The sequence below is a fragment of the Triticum aestivum genome, chromosome 2B (genome assembly GCF_018294505.1).
Source record: "Triticum aestivum cultivar Chinese Spring chromosome 2B, IWGSC CS RefSeq v2.1, whole genome shotgun sequence".
NCBI lineage: Eukaryota > Viridiplantae > Streptophyta > Magnoliopsida > Poales > Poaceae > Triticum > Triticum aestivum.
In genome coordinates this window covers 291,001,072-291,009,786 of record NC_057798.1, presented here as the reverse complement: position 1 = coordinate 291,009,786, position 8,715 = coordinate 291,001,072, and the positions used below count along the sequence as shown (strand labels likewise).

The 8,715-nt window shown below is 45.2% G+C and overlaps 1 long non-coding RNA gene across 1 annotated transcript; it reads left to right on the top strand.

Moving 5' to 3' along the window:
• Window positions 1-400: 400 nt before the first annotated feature.
• LOC123041202 (uncharacterized) lies at window positions 401-4,663 on the top strand. Its single transcript, XR_006418414.1, has 3 exons — window positions 401-584; window positions 2,027-3,958; window positions 4,380-4,663. It is a non-coding gene; the product is annotated as an uncharacterized lncRNA (long non-coding RNA).
• Window positions 4,664-8,715: the final 4,052 nt, after the last annotated feature.

Genomic DNA, 8,715 nt, shown 5'->3' with positions numbered 1-8,715 from the left:
AGTTGGGACGATCGGGGATCTAGCAGTTGGGTTATCTTCTTTTCTTTTGGCTTCGTCCGTAGTCGGACTATGTGTGTACTCTGAATGATGTATGATTTATTTAAGTACTTGTGTGAAGTGGCGATTGTAAGCCAACTCTTTTATCCCATTCTTGTTCATTACATGGGATTGTGTGAAGATGACCCTTCTTGCGACAAAACCACAATGCGGTTATGCCTCTAAGTCGTGCTTCGACACGTGGGAGATATAGCTGCATCGTGGGTGTTACACCCCAGCTACCGTCGTCGTACGCGGGCATCTGCGTGAGGTCCATGGCCACCTTCACCCGCACGTGAGCTCGCGAAATCCGTCACCGTTGTTGTCCAGGTAGGCCCTTCCCCTCCTTCCTCGCCCAGATCCACCAGCTCCTCCTCACCTTCTCCTCCTATCTGTCCCTTTGCTGTAGGTCATCATGGCGTGGAGATGGCGATGACAGTAGGAGGGCGTCGACCTTGCCCTACTCGAGATGGATGAGGGCTGCACCTAGCTTCGGCCCTGCTCTACTCGAGGAGGAGGGGCAGGAGGAGAGGTTTCATTCCATCGAGGTAGGCGCCGTCCATTCCCTGTTCCCCCATCCCTCGCCCAGTTCTTGTTCTTCTGTACTCGTCGATGTGATGAGTCCCGTTCAACGACTGCTCTTGCTTGGGCCTTGGTTGGGCTTTGATTGATTCTGTCCATGGCAATGTTTGCCAATGTATCGCTAGTAATCTTTGTTGAACCTTGGTTGTGCGTAGGCTATGCGGTTGATGACTGGTAAACTGGTAATCCTACTTAGTCTGTTCATGCTTGCCTGATCATTTTACTTGTTTGACTTCTGCAGTTCTTGCGAGGATGAACAAATGTCACTTTGTAGGATCTTGATTGTTTGTCTGTCAAAACAGAATGTGGCAGATAGCTAGCCCATCGTAGGGAAATGCTAGTTTAGCACAAACTGCATAGTGCATATCTTCTCTGAAATTTAAGAGGCCTAATTTTAGTGGATCAACATTTCCGTCGCGTACATTGCAATGATTCTATTAGGCTTGCCTGGCTGCTGGTGTTCTTGCTAGCATTCCTAAATGGGAGTGACATGTAGGATGTTAACTGTCGAATCTGAAAATGCAGGAGTTATGACTGAATTACCAATCTAGTGGGTAGTGGTGGAATGCTAATTTTCTTATTCTCTTCAGTGTGAGGCTGGGCATGTTTTGTGTTCTCCTTGCCCATCTTCATGGCGCCCGCCTCATTTTTTTCTTGTTCCTGTGTTTACTCTATTTGTGTGTGTGGATGGATGCCTGATAGACTGTAGGATGTGGAACTAACTGAGCTACACAGCCTAACTGCTGCCGGTTTGTGTACTGCTGCTAACTAGACATGCGCAAGAAACAGATCGATCAGACAACCTTCAATAGCTGGATTAATTTAACCAGGAGGTGCATGATTGATCAAGATCATGTGGCAACTTAAGTTCACCAATCAACTATAGATTGAAGTAATACAATCCTAGGAGCGTGCTGCTATCATATATCTATATGTGCACGTACTCTTGGAGGTGGACCAAAATTCTTTGTGCATGTACGATGCGCCATTTATACTGAGTCAGTTACCTAGCATATATATCTGGCTACATACAAGTATATTCTCCAGGGACAAGGGCCAATCAGTCTAATCAGTGCGCTACTCATCCAAAATGTGCGTGCAAGATCACTAGAAACTAATCAGTGTCGTCATCCCATCCAGCTGCACGTTCTCTCCATTATGTTTAGAAAAAAGAGCTAGGGACCTCTTGACTTGGTATTTGTTATATCTTGTTGGTTGAATGTATGGTGGTGCCAGTACAGTGGTAGTATATTCAAGTTGGTGTGTTGCTGTGAGGTTAATCCCTTCGAAAACATTATTTGAGAATTTTGTAATGCCTCCTTTGGGGTGTTGATACACTATTGCACAAGTTCTATACTATGTGAGTTCCTTTTGTTGCTGCAAAGCATTGATGCAATTTCATTTGCAGGAAGCTCGCTCTGCATCCGAGTCTCGGTCATCCTGCATAGCAAGGAGCTAGACCAAGGGAGCAAGCAGCACTGCTGGTTCCTTGAGACATGTGCAACACATTTAACTTTTAGTACTCCAGTACTCCAGTAATTTTGCTTAGAGTATTTAACAAGATTGAACTGTACATGTGTGGAGTAATTTTTCTTGGAGTATTTAACAAGATTCAACAAGACTTAACTTACTTTTCTAGTTAATTAAATGGACATCTTGGATTAGTTAGAAAATCATGAATTATTTGCAGAAATCCATAGAAGTATTGTACTCCAGTGTGCATTACTTACATAAACTTGCTTGCAAGCTTATTTTCTGACTTGTATATTCTGAAACTAAAAAAGCTTAGGTAACTTATGTTAAGTTTTAGTAATATTCAGTGGAGTATTTATTGTAAATTTTGCACATCACAGTAATTTCACTATTGTTAACTGCTGTAGCATTAGGAGTAGTTTTACTACAGTAATGCTTGAAGAGGGTGAATGGAGGGTGAGGAAGTTTTACTGCAGAGTTGGATTGCACAGGGAGTAGTTAGGAGTAGTAGATGTTGATGATCATAGTCAGGAGTAGTTTTGCCTTTCATGATCATCCAAAAATGTGATGTACTATTGTACTTTGAGTGAATGTTGATTACTATATGCACTTGTGTAGTAGATGTTGAGTACTGTATGCACTTGTGTAGTAGATATTTTATTGACTAGATATATACGTGTTGACTGTTCGTCTGTTCCTCTAGTTTTCTGATGTGCATGTTTATTTGGATCCACTGAACCTTTGCACGACTAATCTCTCAAATTTCTATATACATCGACAGGTTTTCTGAAAGTGTGACTCCATAGTATTGAGAAGTAATTGAGTTTCCTTTAGTTTTCTGATGTGAAAGTTTCTTGGAAGTAGAGCTTTTCGTAACTAATCAAGAACTCGACTCTTTTCCCCTAATATCGTTGCCGCCCAGTCCAAGTCCGTTTGTACTTGTAATAACGGAGTATTTGTACTTGTTTACAATGTTTTAGGCACTGGTACGAAAGCTGCCCTTGACACGAACTTAGTATACCATAGTATATATACTACCAAATATAATTTAGCATCTTGTTTTCGTCAATTGATGTGTTCCTGCTTCCTGTTGTCAAGCCCAAACCCACTGAATTACCTAGTATCTCTGTTCTTCTCTTCATATCGAAGCTCATCAAACTTGTCAGCTCTATGCTTTCATTCTGATTTGTACATCATCCTGAAATATATAATCATGCTTTTATTCTGATTTGTACATCATCCTGGATGGTCTGCCCAAACGATGCTCATGGCGTTTCTGTTAGCCTGCGTTACAACTCATTTTTTTATTTAAAGAACCAAGTGGCACAGTGGTTCTATTTCTCATAAATTGACAGAAAGGTTCTAGCATGTTTTCATTTGCATGTAAAACTCGACCTTGTTTTAGTTGAGTGAATATGTTTCAGGTATGGAACGTTTTACAGTACATTTCTTTCCTTCTAAATGTGAATTCATGTACATCATCAAGCATTTCACATTTGCTATAGTACTACGTAATGGTGTACGTCTTTTAGAAATTATGCTCCTTACGTTTATAAATTCTACATATGGTTTATCATCACTTGGTGTATATATAGCATGTTTTGGGCAACGAATTATTCAGCGTTCTATGTTAAAGCTTTCAACCTTGAAAGCACATATTTGTTCGGGCATGTGCTACATGTACCATTTTAGAAGTAGTCCACATATTTCTGTCCTGCTATAGTCTTTTTTCAACTTCTTATGAGAAGTATTCGTTCTGATTTCTGGTTTGCTGGTTGTTGTAGACAGATGTATGAAACCTCTTAACTGTGGACGACAACTACTTCCTTGAGAAGGACCATCATCACCCATCAAATACGCCATTGAGGTAATTCACCAGTCCCTCCAGCACCAACTATCTATTTTCTCTAGTATGCTTAGGTTTTTAATGCTGTTGTGGTAGCCCCATTGCTGTTGGGTTGAATCTCATGCCAGCGCTGGTGCGCCTGTGGCTTGATGTGCTGTGTTCTTTATCTATGTAGGTTTTGTTTGATGATATGCTTAGATTATGATCATAAGCATGGTGGTTTGATGATGCTGAGGCCAGCTGTTAAACCATGATATAGTTGCTGGAACTGAGCTTAATATTCATGTGTGTATGTGGGTGTGTGTCGAGTAAAGTTGTGGTTTGTGCTGCTCCTTTGTAACGTGATGAAACAAAGAATGTCCTTTACTCCTTTTTTGAATGGAATGTTCATAATATATTGGCTCCAGTTTTTCTAATTTTTATCAACTGATTCATGTAACAGGGCGTCCGTGGAAGGCCCTCAAGTGAGTCCGGCATTCGATCGCTATTGAAGGAGCTACATGTAGAAGAAGAAAACACTTGTAGAGCTTGTAACTGATTCCCATAGTTGTAGAGCGTGTATCAACTAAGCTTGTATTATGTGTAACTTGTAGAACTTGTAAATGCTACAGCTTGTAGGACGTGTCATTTGTAGAGCTTGTATATGCTACAGCTTGTAGGACGTGTCATTTGTAGAGATTGTATTGAATCTGGCTGTTGTTATTTGAAGTATCATGTGTGTTTTTTGCTTGCCAATTTAACTACTGGTTATTTTCTTATTGTCAAATTGAAATATGAATAATCTGGGCCTAATAGCTAGGACCCACTTATCAGAACCTGACAAGTGGGACCTGTTTGACTAGTGGACCCATTTTATATATATATATAAACTGTTGGTACAAAAAGGCCATGACCCATGAAATAAAAAGGCCGAATTATTGGGCTTGGCCCATGAAGTCTGACCAAAAATTGACAGGAAAAAATATATAGAAAGGCTGAATTAATGGGCTTGGACCATATAAACACCCAATTGGACCAGGTTGATTCTAGTTTTTGACCTTTTCAATTGGTCACAATTTTTCCACGTCAGATTGCCACGTTGGATCCGACGTGGCCTGGGCAGACAACCAGTGACCAAAACAAAAGGTCATGGGTTCAATGACCTTCTGTTTTGGTTGTAAACGTCTATGACCTTCTCACAGAGAAGGTCGTTAATTTCAGTTTACGACCGCCAGCTTTTGACCTTCTGTTTTTGGTCACAAAAAGGTCGCAAATGAAAAACAATGACCTTTCAGTGACCAATAGTCAAGGTCACAAGTTGACATATTTCTTGTAGTGCCTGCCGTGGGAATACTGGCTTCATCCTGGGGGCGCCTCGAGACGACCGATCTCGCCTGCTCGGCAAGGGAGGCTTTCCCCTAGTGATATCCAATTGCTTTGGCTTTTCTTGGTATTCTTGATCCGCCCATGGATCTCCCAAAGAGTTATCTCTTCAATTCGGTCTTGTCTTGCTGCTGCAACCTTGCTCTTGAGCCTGTGTATAGTCTGGGCAACGTACACCAATGTTCGTTTCACCGACATAGTTCTATCTAGGGTTACAGTACTTTAGTATGCAGGTTCATTTTAAATATTGTGTGTTGTTTTTCACAATTGAATGGTTTCTTCTTCTTAATATAACATGTTGCTCTAGATTTGGTAGTGCAGTACTACTTATTCTAACTAATACAATCTACGTACTTATGCGGTATGTGTTACCTTGTGAATCTTTGTTCCCATTACTGATGACCGTGCGTAGTAACAAGTCATGCCTAACTCTACAGCTGATGCTGCCATATGAGCACATATGTACTTCAGGACTGAAAAAGAAACATCGGACGACGATTGTCCTATAGCCAAACATGCGCTAAGAAAAGGTGGTCTACAAAATTGATATGGATTCACAGGGTTCAGATGATGCTAGTCAGATTGATATAGGTCAAGATCCTGGTAATCTTCATAAAATTACTTCTCAAGTAAAGATTTCTCGTACATCAGATTAGTACCACTTCTAGATTTTTGTTTCTAAGATATGTCTTCGAGTGCATTCGTCCAGGAATGTATGGTTCCATAGTGGCACTATGGAAAAAGCGCAGCATAGCTGACATACCTTCATCTTCAACTGCAACAAAATCTACAGCGAACGACCCATCTATTCATATGGTTAAACTTTACTTCCTGATTGCTAATTCATCTACAAGTTGAACTTGTGTTGTAAAACATTTATTAAAACTAGACGTGCATATGTTCTATCCTGAATGGGTGTATGTTTTCCACATGGAATAGACCATAATGATCCTAAGGATGCATTTTCCGCAAAAGTGTGCATTAGTCTTATGAGGAAATGTGGTCGCGATATTCCAGATAGGAACAATTACTGGAAGAAGGTAAAAGAACACACCAATGAGCAAGCTATATCATTAAAGCCTGATTACATAAATGAAGAAAATTGGTAGAAACTTGTGGACCACTGGTGTGAGGATCACTCCAATGTATGTGATACATACTCTTCGCTTTTGAACTTGTGTCGGTGTACTAGAGTAGGGGTACCCTAGTATCCCGAACTTGTGCACGGGCAGTTGCAGCGCCCCGCGACAAGGCTTGCCGGATGACCGCCGAGGCCCTCCATGGTTCCTTTGGAGCCATTCAGGAACAAAGTATTTAAGCTCAGGAGACAAGGCCCCGGCAAGAGGAGCTTGTCGGGAAGGCCAACCAAGGCATTTCAAGGAACTTGCCGCGGCGCGCCGCGTGTCTTGGCAAGGCCCGGTGAGCAACAAGCTTCCGGACCCGACAAGACAACATCCGCGGCAAGGCGCTTGCCGCGGTAGGCTACCACTCTGTACCCACGCTCCAGCACATCCACCAACGTGTCGCTCTAGGGGCCTTTCCAGGCACGCGTGGCGAGAGGCTGTGCAGCCAGCGGTGCGCGGTGGCATGCGAAGCTGACAAGACTGCCATCATGGCGAGCGGTGGCACCCCTGACGGTCCCTTTTTACACTGTTTGGGTGATGCAGACGGGCATTTAATGCCTTTGTCCCCTGCCGTCAGGGTTAGGTAGGATGCACTGTGCAGGTGGTTGTACCAACCGCAACTTATTTTCCATTTTTACCCTCGTCTGCGTTGCCACCTGTGGGTGACCCCTTGAACATATAAAAGGAGGCCCATGCGCAACATAGGGGGGTTAGAGACCAGAATATCACACACGCTCGGTTTCGTTAGCAGCTAGAGTGTACTATAGCATTCAGCGCTCCCGAGCAAGAACACAATACAATCAGACAAGCAGCAGTAGGAGTATTATCTCTCCGGAGAGCTCCGAAGCTGGGTAAACTACTCGTGTGCTTCGCCTCGATCTGCTCTTCGTGTGACCTCCGCCCCCCGCTGAACCGAAAGGGGCTTGGTCCGCCGGTCCCATAGGTGTTCATGGATCAGTTTCCCCAACATCTTTGGCGCGCCAGGTAGGGGGCGTCGAGATTGCATGAACCTGATTCGGCGTTCACACGAGCTAGATCTTCATTTTCTTCATCGACATGCCACCGAAGAAGAAGACTTCGGCGGCAGCTGCTCCGTCCACGTCACTTCCACCACCGCCGGAGCAAACGGGTGGTGGAGTAGATGCCGGCGGAAGAACGGACGTCGACGAGGAAGCTCACGATGCTGCCAGGTCTAAGGACAAGGCTGCACAGACCTCGGCGTCCGTACATGTCCCGCGCCCATCTCAGGAGGCGCAGGACCGACATCGTCATGGTATTCGCAGTACCATACGTTCGTTGGGACAAGATTGAGCTGGTGGATCTCGGGGTGCTCAAGACCAGCATGCACGCCAACGTGCTGGCACGAGCGAGACACGGTCGCCTGGACGGGATGCTGCTCCTTCTAACATAGTTAGAAGTCCGAGCATATCCCGCTCCTCGCACCGTTCGCCACTGCCGCCCACCACTCCAGCAGAAGCTTTGGCGCGAGCTCAGCTGCTCCTGGATTACCCTCCAGCGGAAGACAAGATCGACCAATCGAGGGCCACCATTCAGAGTCTCATCGGCTTCGCCAATGGCGACACTCCGCGGCAGCCAACTGCATCGCAGCCGCGGCAGGACTGCCAAGCACGATCCGGTGGTGATGAAACCGGTGGGGGTGCAACCAGCATGCACTCTCCACCCCGAAGGCCAAGATCGCCAACTCGCCGGATCCACCTCGACAGCGACTCCACTGCGTCATCGGATCCACGAGCTCATCACGATCAGCGCCAAGTTCTTCATGAACGACAGCAAGAAGACGCTCGTACTCGCATCGAGCGCTGAAGAGAAGCGCGACGTCAATCCGACAAGCGTGTTGGGCCCTCTGTTGACATGCATGCGCCAAGGAAACCAGGCGACTTGCCATACGCGGTAGGTTGCCCTGCGTTCACTCGTGAGCTGCGGCAGGTCCAGTGGCCCAGCACGAAGAATTTTAAACCAGATGTACTAGAGAAGTACGACGGCAAGACGCATCCGTCGGAGTTCCTCAGCATCTACACCATCGCGGTGCAAGCTGCCGGGGGACGGCAGAACAAGATCCTTGCCAACTACTTCCCGCTGGTACTCAAGCCCAATGTCAGATCCTGGCTGATGCACTCGCCGGACAACTCCATATCCTCCTGGGCTGACCTGTGCCATCAGTTTGTCGGTGCCTTTACGGGCGGCCACAAGCCTCATGGCCAAGAGAGCGACCTTCATCTGCTCGCCCAGAAGGAAGGAGAGCCCCTGCGCAAGTACATTCAGAGATTCAGC